At 35.6% G+C, this 17,724-nt stretch overlaps 1 protein-coding gene across 1 annotated transcript in view; it reads right to left on the bottom strand.

Annotated features, from left to right (window-relative positions):
* Positions 1-15,868: 15,868 nt before the first annotated feature.
* Positions 15,869-17,724, bottom strand: part of LOC149921290 (atrial natriuretic peptide receptor 1-like) — a 153,365-nt gene continuing 151,509 nt past the window's right edge. Inside the window, exon 23 of the mRNA XM_090164170.1 lies at positions 15,869-17,662. The gene's annotated coding sequence lies outside the window, so the exon portion shown is untranslated. The remainder of the gene's footprint in view (positions 17,663-17,724) is intronic.

Genomic DNA, 17,724 nt, shown 5'->3' with positions numbered 1-17,724 from the left:
GAGGTCTCGCGTCCCCGGGCGAAATACATGGGCGAAACTGATTGTAGCGGCCCTCAAGGTATATACATCCCTATGGTAAAATTTTAGAAGCCCTGCACCTTAGGCCCAAGTCATCGTGCGACTTTTAAAGCCATTAATTCAGGTGGCCGGGTTACAACGCGTAGGAGGGTGGTGGCAAGCCGTGCACCCGAGACAACAGCTCCGTACACTAACTATTACCGTTAACCTCAACAAGTTGTTATCAAAGGGGATATCGAAGAGCTCGTGGTAAAACCCCTTAAACCAATGGGGAGAGAGCTAGCAAACTCAACGCGGAAGAAGTTGTTCCGAGTTTTCACCCAGTGCCACTCCATTCATTTGTGGCCCTAGCGGTCCCAGAGATATCGAAAGTCTAATTTTGTGGGCCCCTATAGTGTCCAAATATATATTTTTAAAGCGAGAGTGAGAAAATTCCGAGGGGCTGGTCACTTCCTTGAATAACGACGCACCCCTCAAAAGATTAAATCCGATTTAATGGTGATTATTTTGATTAAATTCAATTTAATCACGATTAAGTTGATTAAGTCACGTTTAATCATGATTAGAATGTTTAAATCTGATTTAATCATGATTAAATAATCAAATCTGATTAAAATGATTTAATCTGTTTAAAATTATTAAATCCTGATTAAAAAAATTATATCGCGATTAGTATGATTAAATCGTACTTTATTTGTGATTTTATTGATAAATTCTCTATTCGGCCGATTACATTAATTAAATCGTGATTAAAATGATTAAATCTAATTAAAATGATTAAATCTAATTAAAATGATTAAATCTAATTAAAGTGATTAAATCTAATTAAAATGATTAAATCTAATTAAAATGATTAAATCTAATTAAAATGATTAAATCTAATTAAAATGATTAAATCTAATTAAAAAGATTAAATCTAATTAAACGATTAGATCACGATTAGAATGATTAAATCTCGTTTAAATGGTTAAATCCTGATTAAAAAGATTAGATCGTGATTAAAAAGATTAGATCATGATTATAATGATTAAATCTCGTTTAAATTATTAAATCCTGATTAAAAATATTAGATCATGATTAGAATGATTAAATCTCGTTTAAATCGTGATTAGATTTTTTTATCTTGGTTACCTTGATATAATCACGATTACCCTGATTTAATCATTTTACTATGATTAAGACGCACCCAAAATGGAAGTGACCTGCCCCTCGGATAATTCCAATCGATTGGTGTATCATAATCATTGGTGGCCGAAAAACCGCCTTCGTAAAATGAAAATTTCAATTTGGGGGCCAAAAAAACCCGCTTGTAAAAAGTGTGCGGGATTGCACTGGTAAAACTTGAAAATTCATAAAAGTATTTACAAGAATGGGCTTTTGGAGTTCCGTTGCTAAAGAAAGTGTTTTTAACCACTTACAACTTGAATTTTTTTTCCAATATTGAAAATTTTTTTAATTAAAAATGGAATTCAGAAAATGTGTCAATTGGTTAAATTTGGGAAAATATATGTCAATTTCGGTAAATATAATTAAATTGGATACACATTAAATTTGGTAAACTTGGATGAATACACGGAAATGCAGGATAATGAAAGTAAATTGGGTAAATACACGTCAATGGGGTCAAAATACGTAAATTTGGGTAAATAGAAGTAAATTTTCCAAGGATAGAGAAAAATATTAAAATGTAATATTTAATTTTCGAATTTATTTTTAGAATTGTTTTATTTTCTCGAGTCCCGCGTTATCTTAGATTTAACAATATTTACATTAAAGGGTATTTCAGATATTTACATATCACGATGAATGTGAATCCCGTAAACGTTGTATATTGCTTTACTTGCTTCATTTATTTTAAGATCTATACTATACCATTAGTAGATCACAAAGGAGTCTGGGTCGCTACCTTCCGCTGTACCGCGGCTAGAGGGCGTTTACCTCTCTAGCGCCGCCAAACGCACGAATTTGTACAAAACATTTAAGCCAATCAATGATCCCGAAATTTTACTTAGGGTTGCTGGGAAAAACATAAACTCCACCACTTGTAGAATCGCAATTTCGTCTGCTTATAAACGCCGAGGCTTACAGAGTAATGTTAAATTTCGGTTTGGTATTTTGGGTTTACAATGAATGTAAATGGCTGTTTATCTTATTTTGAGAAAGAAATAGTAATAGAAAACCAAACTGAATCGCGAAGTTAATGTATTGCAATCTTAAAAAGAAGTACTTCTCCAAATATTGCGGAATTTCTAGTTGATTTATTGGACAATTTCAAGCGATAGAAAAAGAGGTAATTGAAAATGAGCTTCCTAAAAATAGAAAAACGAAAATAAACCCAATTGCCCGATTTAAAAATTACGTTTTTGCGCGTGATAGTACCTTTACATTGTGAGGTATGGCTAAGTTTCTATTTAACTATCATGACCAAGCTACGTCAACATTTGACGCATACCTGAATTTGTAGAAAAATAAGGTCGCAGGCATTGCACAAGTGATTTTAAGTCCACGATCTCTCGCGTAGTAAGCGAGGTTTATGAATATGGCCAGTTTCTTGACCAACAACTAAAATGGAGTAAAGAATAGGAAATTCATAATCCTTCTTACGAAAATGAAACGTTGAGCGCTCTATTAAAGCTATAGGAGCAACAAACACAAGGAGAACGCAGCTAGCCTTTAAAAACGCTAACGCCGTGTTGTGTACCAATTGCATTGGACGAGCCTTTACGCGGAACGTTTTACGGGCGGGGGAAGACAATTTCCGAATTTCCCCTTTGCGACGGCAGCCGGCGTTAAAGCGTCTAACCAATTAAAAATGTACGCAAAAAATGCACGACTTTTGACGGGTTGCGGTCTCCTTGTGTGGGGTGGTGTGTTTGTTGCTCCTAGATTAAAGCTTGGTGGAGGAGGCCTGGGGGTTATTCGAAAATCCAGGGTTAAAGGAAAAAATCACATTTAACCGCGAAAGAAATTATACAACAACACCAGCTTTTCATAGTGACTGTGATTTTTAAGGTGGCAAAAGCTGAAAAAGAGAAAAACAACGCGACTGAGATCAAAATCCGTGAGGGTGGTGGTTTACTTCTATCGAAACCTGTCTTTTTACAATTCAGAAGAAAAGTAAATAACGAAACTAGACAATAGGCGAATGTGACGAGCTATAAGAAGTATGGAGTCAAATTAAAAAAAATGGCCGCTGACCATGTCTTTGATTTATTTGAAGAAGGAATAATCAAGGGAAATATTGAAGTAGTCAGTGTGGCACATTTTCTTTAAAATAAAGCTTAGCAAATTGGTACATGGTCGCATTCAAGAGTTTGTTAGTAGTTACTTTAAAATGCGAAAAGACAAGAAAACTGATATTGAGAGACAATTTGTTAGCTCTTACAACCCGGCAAAGTAAATGAAAGAAAGGTGCAATAAGAAATACACCCAATAAAACCACGAAGAGAAAGGCACACGTCTCAAAGAAATGACGATGAGAGTCATATTCCAGAGAATCAGAATATCTCCAGTCGAGTTGGTCGAGATAACACAAGTCAAGGTAGTCACAAAACTGGGAAGCGTGAATGTCCGAGGAGGAGAATTATCAAAAGTCAACTCTTATTAGTCAGTTCTAGTACAAAAAATATATATTTTTTTAAATATTACTTGTTCCTATTTTTATAATCAGTAATTCAGTATTATGATAGAAATTTCTAAACCAAAATAAATCTGGAATAATTTTTTGTTAACTTTAAAAACAAATTTCAAAATGGGATCTATTACAAATGAATTTGGTCTTTTGTACAATTCCCCTGTTCAAATATATAATGGAGCATCCCTGTAATGAGTGTAATCTTTATTGGAAGAATGTCTTTTTACTAAGTTAACTCTAGTGGCCACAGCCTTAGCTCTTAAAGTATCCACGCTAGGAAGTTGCGGAATAAAAAAATTCCAAAGAGCTTCATAAGCAGCTTTACTCCGGGTATAAATAGCCAAATCAATCCTATATGTTATTATATTCCACCTGTTTTGTTTGGATCCAGTTCGGCATTTAAATTGGTCTACAAAGAAATTCTTCGTCTCTTCACGCTGCTGCTCCCAAATTTCCTTTAAAACCTCCCGACTTGATGGTCATCCATTACAAATGTCATCTATTAATTAACTAACCTTCTCGGGACAACGAGCATTTATGGTGGATACCAAGCGTTTTGATTCAGATGATTGTTCGTCATTTAGATTAACATCTTTTTCTTTAATCTAATTTTCTAAATTTGTTTTGTAGATTTGGGTACATTTGTTCGAATTTCATTCGTCCGAACGGTGGTACAAATGTCCGAATGATCATTTGTCTGAATGCCGGAAAACAGGATCGTATGTCCGAAAACGTATTTCATTTGCCCGACAAATTTATCACAACTTTTGTTGGTGATTTAGTCGTTCAATTTATGTTAACTTTACTGGCGAATTTCATTTGTTCGAATAATCGTTTATACGTTTTTTCGAACATTAGGAATTGGTTGTTTTTTTTAATATTGTTGATATAAGAAAATAGTAACATTAACGTGAACCTTACCTAACCTAAAATATCCACAACATTCAACGCAATTCCCACTTACTTGTCCTTAACGTAAAGAAAATTTTCGAAACATAAACAATGACCAACAAATTTAAAGTTAGTGGCCATTATCGATATTAAGTAAATTATTATTAAGTAAAATATACAATATATAGATATAGCAGCAATTAAGAAAAAACAACTTGAACAAACAACGATATTTACAATGTAGTTTTTTATTTTTTATTCTTGCACTAAAAAAAATCCGGACCAAAAAAAACAGCAATAAGAAATACTAATTTAGCGACAGAATTCGGACAAGTGATGCTACCGATTTGGACGAATGAAACAAACAAGTTGTCTAATTCGAACATTTGAATTTTTTTTTTTCGGCGGTTCGGACGAATGAAATTCGAACATTTGTTTCACCGTTCGGACGATTGAAATAATGTACCTACCCCGTTTTGTAAAAATCTTCGGAAACTTTGAGCTTTTTTCAATCTTAAGCTTATGTTTATTTTGAAATTATATAATTGCTACTGATTCCCATACGCGTGAAGTTTCTAGTTGGTGTTTCTTAATTTTTACACTTCAAAACCCGATAATCATTTCTTGGCCAGGATTGACAGCTTTCACACTTGGCCAAGTAATTTTCACCTTTAACCGCAGTTGTTTTGTTTAAAGGGTAAAGTTAAGAATTATTAAAAAAAGGATGATCAAATTAGCGAATAAGTAGATTAGTCCATTATGGAAAGGGATAATAAAGCTAAACCCTAAACAAATTTGAAGAAAATTAAAAACTTATTAATAGCTCGTACCGATAGGTCTTCGAGCAAACAAAAAGACGCGAAACTCGGACCAAATAGATCTTCGAGTGAAAAATTAAATAAATTAGCCAGAAAATCCAACGGTGGACCGGTTTCGTCCTATTTGGGGCTCGTCAATACCGTGCGGGAAATCTGGCTCGCGATTATAACACCGAATAGAGAAACTAAAAATATTAAAAATTTCAAAACGAGTTGCATAGCAACGGAAAGCCGAATAGGGGGAGAGTGGTGGAGATTAGTATATACGCAATGTTACGTTAAAAGGAACCACTCAATTGGTTCCTTGACAATGCAGTCCATAGGTGGTTCCTTTTTCCAACTAGATAAAAGTAGGGCATTATTTGTAGCTTTTAAACCGGAAAATAAAATAAAATAATAATTATTAAAATATTTTTTGCCTCCACCTCCAAAACTAATGGTATTTGAGTATTTTGTACTCTTAATGATGTCAATAACTTTCGTAATGACTGGTTTCAAAATCCAGAGATTCATTGAAATCAGTTTGCGCGATACAATCACAATATTTGGTTTGGGGGTATACAAGTTTCGCTGTAGTTTGGACACGTTTATGTTTCGGTTTAGTAATGGTATTAATGTTAAGCGACTGAGTATATACGGAACGAGATTCAACTTGTAGTGTATCTTTTAAAGTTTCTAAAATATAGCATTGAATTTTTGCATCCTTAAATAATTTAGGTTTCGTAAGATCATGTCATTGGCTCAATTGGTGTAAATAAAGGATTATCGTAAACTTGAGATCGCGTGATACCTTTTAATATATTTTTATCCGCTGTTGATGGCTTAAAATTACACGCGTTTTTTCTCTTTAACCGTACTTTGAAGGTTGAAATAGTTCTTTTTATAAACTAACGTGGCCTTCTTGTTGAAATGTTGCTCTTACGTCACAGTCTCTTACTTTGACAAGCCTACGAGCGCGCGCTACAGTCGCGAGGAATATAGCTTTTTCTAGAGCGCGTGCAAATCGCTCGTGCGAAGAATACACAAATAAAGCTGGGTCTTGTGACGTAAGAGCAACATTTTAACAAGTTGGGCAAGACCACTTTTTATTTTATAAAATCAACTATTGCATGAAGTTGATTTATAGCAAAATAAACTCATCGCATCGGTGGTCGCCATTTTAGAAACTTCCAGCGTGCTTTAGGAACAACCAGAGCTTACGTTATTACAACGCCCTAGTTACTCTCTCTTTCGCGTGGTTTCATTTCTTTAGCGATAGATGGCGCGGTTGATTTCGCGTGAGTCTCGACGTCACAAAACCTCACTGGCCACCGTACAGCGGAAGGTGGCGAACCAGACTCCTTTGTGATCTACTCCTGACTATACTAACAGAATATGTTTTACAAGAGGAAGATAAATTAGTGGGTAAGAATAGTTGTTCATTTATTAAGCAAGTGTAGTAGAAATATGATTTATATACATATTTTAAATGCGACTAAAATAATATTCTTTGATGTTAGGTATTATTACTTGTAAATATTTATTAAAGGTAATTAGGCTAGAAATAGTAATACAGAGATCCTGGACATACCTCTTACAGCGTTTTATTTTGAAGCGTGCGCAAAATTGAAGGGCTTGTTCAATTTCGCAGCTATCTGATAATTACGATATTATAACCTGATCAGTTGCTTAATTGCTTCATTTTGGACAAATTTTGTATCGCTGTTGACCACGTTCTTTAGCGATAGAACTTTGACAGTAATTCGTTAAACGCTTCTGAACTTAACTACAGAAACGCCTACAGTGTTAAAAAAGCAGAAGCAGCGAGTCCCCTTACATTCTTGGTCGATGGCTAGGCTGAACGTCAAATTAAAAAAAAACAACGCCGCCATCTATCTGTTAAAGTTGAAACTGTGCTTTGCATTTAAAACCTTTTTATACCGCGAATCTACAGGGGGGGGGGGGGGGGTTGAAACTCAAATGAAGAAAAATGTTCCTCTGGAGAACGGATTAATTATTTTTCTGACAGCCTTCGTATTCTTCCATCTCGCGAAACAACTGAGATCGAAGACCCCGAAAATGAATAATGATTTCGAACGTCTTTCTGCTAATTTATATATTACTTTTCTTAGACATAGGACAAACGTTTAAAAAAATTGCCTCTCGTGGAACAATTTGCTCGAAGTGTGGTACCAAAAAAAGTATTTATTTCTATACTCTAAGTCACTGTTACCTTTGATAACTACCAAATGCTGGTTGTTTTCTGCCAGAAAAATAGTCCGCTTAGTAAAGTGATCTGTGCGAAATATTATTCGATCTGAGTTAGGTGAAATTTATTGTCTGCCAGTAATAAGAGCTTGATAAGGAAAATTCAAATTTTTTACAAATAAATAGGGATTCACCGATATGGGTACAGTCGATATATCGGCTATTCGTGGCCGATAATATCGGACGATATATCGGCGGTAATATCGGACGATATATCGGTGCATCCCTAAACATTAAAATTTAATTTAAAATAACACGGTACCTCAACCGCCGTCATTCGTAATAACATCCGCTTCTGTAGAGGTCGGGGATGGTTAACTTTTATTCAATAGATAAAGCTCTCAAAATTATTCGTAAAACGTTTTGATCAAGTTATTTATATTTATGAATTATACGATTAATTTTTTGATAAATTTGTAAAATTAATCGGAAAAATGACATTTTTTTCGATAAAAAGCTCAAATTTTATGAATAATACATATTTTTAAATCATTTTCCGAAATATTAACCGGTAAATTTGTTTGTTTACATTCTTTTCCCCAAAAAAAAATCCATTTACTCATGGATAAAAGATTTTACAACTGAGGTCTAACGAATGGACAGAAAACGGTTCATTTTTTTACCTAAATTAACACGAAGATTTTCCTTAACTTGCTAGATAATGTTTTATCTGTGGGTGCTTTTATTTAATTCTTCCGAAGTATACTTGCTTAATTTTACAGGAAAAATAACTTGTAATTTTACAGGAACTTCCCTGGTAATTTTCTGCCAGGTAAATTCCTGTAAAATTAACATTAATTTTTAACAGTGTATAAAAATACATTCTTGGTGGTAACCTAAGTAATACGATGAAGAAAGTAAGTACCTTCCATGGAGCTTGAATTTGATTTATATAAATATCTGAAATATTAAGAAAATTTGAAAATATTAGATTATTATTGGAAATATTGGAAGAAATCTCATTAGATATCGTAAAATGCGTAAGACAAGAAGTATTACAAATATTTGGATATTAGGAATTTAATGTAGATTTTTTCCGCGAAGTGGCTAGCACCATCCTGCCATCTTCGGTTGTTCTTTTACCGGAATTTAGATAAGCTTTTGGGTTATTTTAAAGCAAGTGTCGGCTCTAGGTGAAGTAGCTCATTTTTCAACAGATGTCGCTAGCGTTGAAATCAAAACTAGATGCCGAAGCTACATTTTGACCCAAAAGGCGGGACATAAAAGTATGCTTCGCGTTGATGGGCTTGTTTGTAAATTTGTCAATAACTTCAATTATAGTAATTGTTTGCAATATATTTTATATGGGATATATAATTTAGGTTAAAGATCACTAACGTCGTAAGTAGAGTAAAATAGTCTAAATAGAATACTCTATAATGGCTCTACGACGACGTTATTGTTTCGCTATTTTGAATTTTAGCTTCCGTTCCCATTAATAGATGGCTCCACGCTCTCCACGAAAGTCATTTTTTTCGAAGATTCGGATAGAGTCATGGCCATCTCTAATAACAGGGGCCTTTTCATAATATACAGGTGTTGTCAGAATTTATAGCCCGGTGTACCGGTAAGAAAAGAACCACATCACCGGAGGCCTATCATCAGAATGCCCTACGCCAGCGTCCACAAGCCCGGACAGGTGACAAAACCAGCATGGGTAGCAGAACCCCACTACGGATGGTCGCACCCTCGACGCAAGCCGCTCAACCCAGCAGAAGGTGCAACAATGGGACGACCAGCCCGCCACTTCGCACACAGCAGTGGGAGAGAGAACGGATGCTCTAGCAACTCCGGCCGACACCCCACCTACAAAGGCAGGGAGCCAAGCCCTTTGGAGAGAGCTCCTAAAGGGGAACGGCGGGCACACAGCAGCCCGCATAACCCGGCACAGCTGGCACCGGAGATCCCGGTGGGAGCCCAAAAGGCCGGGAGATGGGTCCGCCGTGCCCTCATACGGAGGCCCGCAGCCCCACAGCAGGCTACTCAATCCGCCGAGGCGGCCAGTTTGCCCGGCCCCTCTCCATTAGCCTGGGCCGAAGCCCAGTATCCAGCCCACACCTGACCGAAGTCGGAGGTCGGAGATAGGACCCTTTGGACGGAGCTAACATCTCCCAGTGCGCCACCGCCCTTACGGGTTACAAGAGCCGGACCCCGACTCCCCGGTAAAGCCACCAGTTATTGCACACTCCGACCCCTTGAGGGCCATAATATACAGGTGGCAATTATAGAGCCGACAGTCCCGACAGTTGCTTTAAAGCAAGTGTCGGCTCGACGTGTACTAGCTCATTTTTCAACAGATGTCGCTAGCGTTGCCATAAAAACTAGATGCTTAAGCTACATTTTGACCCAAACGGTGGGACATAAAGTACCCCTCACGCAGAGAGTGTAAAGTCGCTTCGCTACAGAGAGGCGCCTCTCTTTAAAAAATCCGTGGTACGATTTTATTCGCTGAAAATGTCCACAATTCCCGGCCGTTTGATGGCGCTAGTAGGATCTCCGGCGCGCGATATATTAGAGTTTGAGAAGACGCAAAAAGGAATAGTGTTTTTGGTATTTTTGTGAGTTTAATTTATTTTGAAATGTCTTGTTCGGCTAAAAATTGTAAATCTAATAAAAAGGTGACCTCGAGTCGTCTTTCTTTTTTCAAGTTTCCAAGGGATAAAGACCGGTGAATACGCGTTTTAATTTAATAAGCCTATTCTTATACATTAACATTTCTTAAAACTTAATAGTTCTGCTGTGTGGCTGCAAAATGTAAACAGTGAAAAGCTCCAAAATCAAAACTACAAATTATTTACACTTTAACCGCGTACTTTGCGGTCTTCATTTCACTGACGATTCTTTTATGAATATCAAAACCAAAAACAGGCTTACACCATTAGCTACACTTACTATTTTTTTGGAAAATTCCAATGAAACCACGGTTTTCCTTAGGTACACTGAAGGTAAAAACAAATCCCGCCATGGTCTCTTACTGCTATATGATCATTGATAATTAATTCAAATAGTAGCAAATGAAAATGAGCCCGAATATCATGTTACAACTACAATCGGGTGTAAGCACTACAAATGCAAAATTATGCCCTCAAAAATCAATGCAACGAAGAAAATGGTAATTTATATAAAATATTCCCAATGATGAACACTAGCTTTAAATTAATTTTTTTTTTACAGTGGATGAAGTCAATTCCTACGGAAAAAGAACTATGAATTTAAACCCAGAACTATCTATTGAATTCTATTCCATTTAAATATATTTGTACTGAACATAATTATATCCATTCAACTAAACATTTTGACAATAATGAAAACGATAACATTAAAGGTTTCGTAGACTTCGGTCCATATGGAAGGTCAAAATAGTACGCAAATCAGGCCCTAGTGTTCATGGTGAAGGGCATAAAACTGAAATTCAAACCACCAGCCTCAAATTGAATTGAAAATTTGGATGACTTTATTTTAAACAGACTGGTTTAAAGTACCATTTCCAGGACCATGATGAAGATTTGTCTAATTATGATAACCATTGGGTTTTGCAAGGTAAAGGACAATTCACTGACGAAGATTTAGAAATTTGCAAAGCCATTGAAAGTCCAAACCTTCTAAAAGAAAATGTTCTTAATTATATTTCAGAATATTTAATTCACCGCTGCTATTCAAAACACCAATGTTCTACTTGCCTTAGTCAGTACCATAAATATGGTATTTCCATTTAGTTCCCATTGTTTAAAATATCAATTATATAAATTTTTATTTATATTTTTACTTTTTGTAATTAACTTTGTTTTGTTATATTTAATTAAGACTTGGCCAGCCCATAAAATATTCCACTTTTGATTCCACGAATTTCTTTAGATATATTAAAAAGTATATTTGTTAATATTGAAATGAAATAGGGGGGGGGATTTTTCTTGAACTTACTTTTTATATTTCTTACGAAATCAACTGTTTTATTTTATAGTTAAATTAATTCAACATCACAGATGACTGAGCTGAATTCAACTTTAACCTACTGAGAGCAAAATTTATTTTTCTTTGATAAGAAATTTTACAGTGCCATCTTGTGTCCGGGAATTGCAAACACCGTCGCCTGCTTCTTCAACGCTCTCATGGGGAAAAAATGTACCACGAAATTTTAACATTACGGGGATAGGAAGAGGCGCCTCTCTGTAGCGAAGCGACTTTACACTCACTGCCTTATAGTAATTTTTAACAATATATTTTATATGGGATATATAATTTAGGTTAAAGTCCACTAACAATGGTAAGTAATAATAAAAATAATACTCTACAATGCTTCTCGAACGACGTTAGATGGCACCACGCTCTCAAATAGTCGTTTTTCGAACATCTCTAATAACAATGACGTTATCATAATACAGATGGCAATGATAGAGCCGACAATTGCTCTAAAAATAATTCAATCTATTAGTACAAAGAATAAACCTTACTTCGATGATCAAATGCCACGGTCACACTTGAGCTTCAAACCCAGTTTAGGTCGGTTTGAATGCCAGTTTTGACCGCCGACGATAATTCCTGGTTCACACGCGCGAAATCGCTTCACCCCGGTTCGCTTGTAGCCAAGGCTTAACGTCATTTCAAATTATGACCATAATTTTTAAAATACTAAAATTTATCCCAAAACAATTAGTTAATCGTATTTACTATACATACAGTAATATTATTTGACATTATTTAGAATTTTAATCCCATTATGTTTGAAAATACGAGCAATTTTATTTCCCCGCCTTGTCGTTTTGAAAGCGATTCTAAGCGAACCGACTTGGACGAGTTGCTTCCCGAACCAACACGAAGCTATTTCTCACGTTGGTTTTGAAAACCAGTTATCTAAACGAAGCGATTTTAGGGGTAAGTGTGAACGTGGGTGTTCTCTGTAATTTTAAAACAATTATTAAGCCTTGTTTGGTCGTCCCAAGAATTTAAAAAATTTTGAGATCGCTAAATACACCACTTTTGAATTTTTTGTACAAACGCGAGAATAAGAAATTACATACTAAACGTTTCTCTTTTCAAACAGTAGATGGCACATCAGTCACTGGACATTTTCAGATCGTATTACCATAATTAACATTAGTAGCAAAAATTACCACCGCACTGATTTTCGGGGCTATTGCGCAATCCAGATTTAGTTCAGCACATAACCTCTAGTATCGAAATTTGCCGAAGTCTAAATATGCTACTACCTATGACAATAATATACTATCCACTTCGGTTGGTAGTCTAAGTCGGAGATGGGCGAGTGTTCAAAATTATCATAAATACCACAGAACGTACCATACTTATTTTGTATTATGGTACTTATGTATTACCAAGAGTGGATTCAAGTTCCCAAGAATATTGGAGCATAGCATTAGCCTGTGGTACCATCCTCGCAGCTTTTGTAGAGAAAGTTCGTCTGCTTTTTTTACTTGCATCACCTTTACAGCGCACTCTGGCGTTTTAAAATTAGTTTTATTCCGTGAAAATGGCCGAGTCCAACCCAAAAGAGCTTAAATGCGAATTGTCTTCCTTCTTACGCCACGAAGCTCTCAGATTTAAATTATTAATTTCTGAATCTCTTTTTTCATTATAGCATTCTTTGTACTTTGATATACATTCTTAGCAAAAAGAAGTGACAATGGACTTAAAATATGAATATTCAGTTTCATTCTCACCTACACTAAGCCTAGGCGCTTCACGCCATAATTTTAGCAACTCTGCGTGTTGTTTTTGATTTAGGAACTTTTCTTAATTTAAATAATTAATTACCTGATCTAAAACCACTGTTTTATTTATACTTTCTAAATAATTAACATTTGTTACGATAGTTTCTTTAGATTTCAGGTTTTTTTAAGCCCTACCGCGTTTCGTGGATGGCTCCATATTTAAAAGTAATATTACGGTACAGTGTGAGAAATAAGGCACTATCACAGGCCAATCGCAAGTTTAAAAATTAAATGCTTGGGGTGTTAGTGGCCCTGGTGACCACTTAATTAATTAAAAGTTTTTTCCCTTCAAGATTTTAGTTCATTAATAAAATACTATATTAATCCCTAAAATTGTTTATTTAACACTCCAAAATTTTGAAATACCCATAATAACTAACCTACTAACTTCAAAGCCTATGCCCTAGCACATATTGTCAAGAATAGATAATTTGAAAATAAATTATGAAAGCCTGATTTTGAAGGTTAAAAATGGTAAGTGGCCGGTGTCCAGTTTTTTAATTAAACTACCTAGGGTCAACTGGCCACAGGTCCAGTTTAAAAAAATTCCTTATTTCTCAGCCTGTTACGGTAGCAATGGATCTTACTAGATGGCGCGCGTGAAAGACACGAAAATTGAAAGCAGACGAACATAGGCTACAAAAGCTGCGAGGATGGGGCTCAGAATCCCATCGTCCAATATTCTTAGTAACCTGAATCCCTTCCGGTTATTACTGAAGTGGTGTATTTACAAAACATTTAACGTCTTCATAAGCCTATCATAAGGTACTTAAGTACTCGCGTTGTAAAATTCGGTTGATGACTTAGGCCTAAGGTGGTTCCATGGCCTAGCTGATTATTATTATTATTATTGTCCATGCGATAAATTAATTGGATCTTAGTTTTAAAAATTCGTTCTAAAAGTATTCTCTTAGCTTCCAGATTTATTGCCAGTTTAGATCAACGACCAGAAATCCCACGAAGAAAGTGTTTACATCCTAAATTAAAAAAAAAGTTCCTTAATGGGGAACGGCCAAGCTTTTCCAAATATGGCCTTATTTCCGTATCAAAAGATTAAAAGACGTTCAATATACTAACACGAACCTTTTTTGTCTTGAAAAAAATAGCTTTTGGCCCCAAGAGTTGAAACGAAAAATAACGCCAGGTGTTTGGGTTTGAATTTTCGCCGCCATCTTAGGGGCTGCCGCCAGCGCCACTAACCCCGTATGAGCGATTTGCGAACTATCCTAACTTTTAAAATCGTGCAATTTAGGCTTAAGTCTCGTATGACTGGAACGCGCCGCGCGTGCAAAACATATTTTTTTTTGCTTCTTCAGCAGCGTGCGCTTTTACGTTGTTTTACTGTCTCACCGACTTCTCACCAGGTGTCGCGGCGGACGCGCGCTTTTCGATTTCCCGAAATTTCTTTATTTTATTAAAAATTAACCACTCTATATTTTTTGATACGGTTTTCGCCATAAATTTTAGTTTTTAATGGGCTATAGGGCTATCTAACTGGTTAGAGCTTGACTGTTCCCCTTTAAAAATCGAAACCATAATTGTTTGTAATATTCTATTTTACGCTCAGATTGAATAATTTATTATTTATTTGACCAAAAAAGCGTTAGTAAAAGTTTTCATCTCCGTATACACCAGAGGACGTTACTTGGAAGCGTATAGGAAGGTGATAAATTTGTTTGTAGCGTACGTTGGAAGCTTTGAAACGTTCGCAATCCCGAGGCCTTCGTGAAATATGTCACAAAACATTCCTATAGTTGAGGACGAAGCCACCATGAGGTGCCGATTTATAATACCTACCGCTAATAAAGTACGTCTGCTCGTCGAAAAACCATTCTCATTTACGAGACGTAACACTAATAAGTAAATTTTATAGCTACTCGGACTACAATTACTCTAGTTACATTGAACTAGTAGAAAAAAAGAGTCCGTGGTATAAGGAAACTGGTCTTTTTAAAGGTGTATTACTTTGCATGTAGATAACGGAATGGTCTGTTTGAAAAAAAAAGTAAAACATTTTCCATCGAATGTCAAAGCGATTCGTAACATTTCACGATTTGGTTGACAGTGAAGTTTGGTTCTCACAGAGACCAAAAACGATGCCCCGGTGAGCGATAAACTTTTAAAATATCCATTAGCCCTAAAGGCTGGTTTTCACGAAGCCTAGCTTCAACGCGAAAAAATTGTATTAGTCCTAACGTTCGGAGAATTTTGCGTCGACATTCATCGTCGCTACGTTTTTCCCCTTAGTGAAAACCAGACTTCAGTCAATTTGGGAGCTAAAAAGTTCAAAAACTAGGCCTTTGCTTCTCGAACAATTCCCAAAAGAAAACAGAATGGATCTAAACGCGTCAGCTTACGTCAAAATTCACTACATTTTATGCATGGCGAGTTTCTTCACTCCCCAAAGGGCTGTCAAATTGAAATATTCCTCGAAAAATAAAACACACTCGTGCCAAGGCTTAACCTTCGCGAATAGGAAAACAAAACAACGATTTCGGACGCAAAAATATGGTAAAGAAATCTCGGCGAAATAAATATAAATATACATCGACTTTTTATTGAGTCACAAACCCGAGGAGACAAGAGGAAAAGATAGTGAACGCAAAAGGGCACATCTCTTTTTGGCCTTTTCTGCTCTTTTTGTTTCGTTTTTATCGTTCTATGATATTTTTTGTTTCTTTTGTTTTGGAACTTGGAAGGAGTAGCGACAAGGATGGCATGACTGTTTGTACAGTCCGATACAAAAGTTTTTGCCAATGGAAGGGATAATATTTACCTTTGCCACCGAGGCTCAAAAATTAGTTTTATCCTTAACGTAAGTATACGAAATATTGCTTATTTTTCTTGCTATAAGAAACATTCTACTTCCGCTTGAAAATGCCTTAAAGCCGTCGTCTGCAAATATTTCTGAAAAATGTTATTTAGGGCAGAGTAAATATAGATTGGCTAGCGTTATATCGTAAAATGTTTTACAGAGCATGATCACGGTCTTAACGTTGTTAATTTGTTCAAAATTTTATACCACAATATGTATATACAATTTGATCTGTCTCCAATCTTTTCAATACCATATTACTTCAGTAGGTTGTATTGCTATTCATAGTACATTTACTCTGTTTATCTCTGAGGTAAGATCTTTGTTAATTAGCGGTTATTTATGGTAGTGTTTGAAGAATGCTTTAGCTAGAGGAATTAGTATGTTTCATTGAAAGTAATTTGAATGCAGGGTCATAACGGGTAGGTATTTTTTTAATTAAATTAGAAAGTTAATTTAGAAAGTGAAGTATTAGATTAAAAATAACACAAGCATGATTTTATCAAAATCTATCGCTATTCCCTCTTTCGGTGCCGGTTGAACGATTGAGAGGTGTCGTACAAGCAGACGTTATTAGCTGGTGATTCGTTAAGCAGACGCTACATAAGGAGTGACAGCTTAGCCTTAGCGCCATCTAGACTCGTTTCGGTCGCGAATAACTTTAACGCTAGCCTGCTAAATAAGGCGCCTAGGTTTTTTCGAAATCTACCTCAGTCTCGGGACGAAATTATTTTAGGATATATTCTTTACATTTAAAAATGGAACTGGCTTTATGATTTCTTTTGGTTACCTAAAATTAACAACTAATTTTAAATTATCTTGTAATTATCGATAACAAAAATTAACACTTAAAAATTTATATTTTTCTTTCATGAACGCGCATAGTTTCATTTCCGTAGCAGCCGACCGTGTAGCAGCCCGATAAACAGGTCTGCCAGATTTAAAGGTAATGAAAAATAAGGCGTGCTAGAAATAAGAGTAATTATTATCAACTTAAAAAAATGGACAGAAAAATAGCAAAAGTTAAGGTAGCCAAAAAAAACATTTCCAGAAAATGGACGTTTCAGTTTAATAATAATAATAATAATAATTTTGATAATATAATAATTGAAATATACTAAAAATAAAGTTAAGGCAACATTAAAATTAAGTCTCATGAAAACACTCGAGGATTTTCATTTCAAATTTATTGAAAAAGTCACGTATCTCAACTTGCTTGACTTTGGCTCTCAGGTGGCGGGTTGGGAAAATCCGTCTGCCAGTCTGTTTAAACTTCCGAAAACATATAAATGGACTAAAAATAAGAGCACCTTTAACGAATTCCGAGTATTTATCGATCCAAAAAATACAATGAGCTTTTCTTGATAATTATTTTTCAATATTTAACCCTTGGCAAAGACTTTTGGAACAGACTATATTATATCGGTGTAGTGTTGATAGTGAGCCCCCTAGCGGGAATGAGAGGGAAAGAGCTTGCCGCCAAAGGCGAAGACTTTTTTCAGTCTCCTTCCTGTTATGGAAAAGGACAGTGGGGTGACAATAGTATGTATGGAAAAACGAGACTTCCTCCAA

This window comes from Leiobunum rupestre, chromosome 11 (assembly GCF_980474605.1).
Source record: "Leiobunum rupestre chromosome 11, qqLeiRupe1.1.hap1, whole genome shotgun sequence".
In the NCBI taxonomy this organism is placed as follows: Eukaryota; Metazoa; Arthropoda; class Arachnida; order Opiliones; family Sclerosomatidae; genus Leiobunum; species Leiobunum rupestre.
The sequence above is the reverse complement of the archived record's forward strand: the minus strand, read 5'-3'. Positions and strand labels throughout refer to the sequence as shown.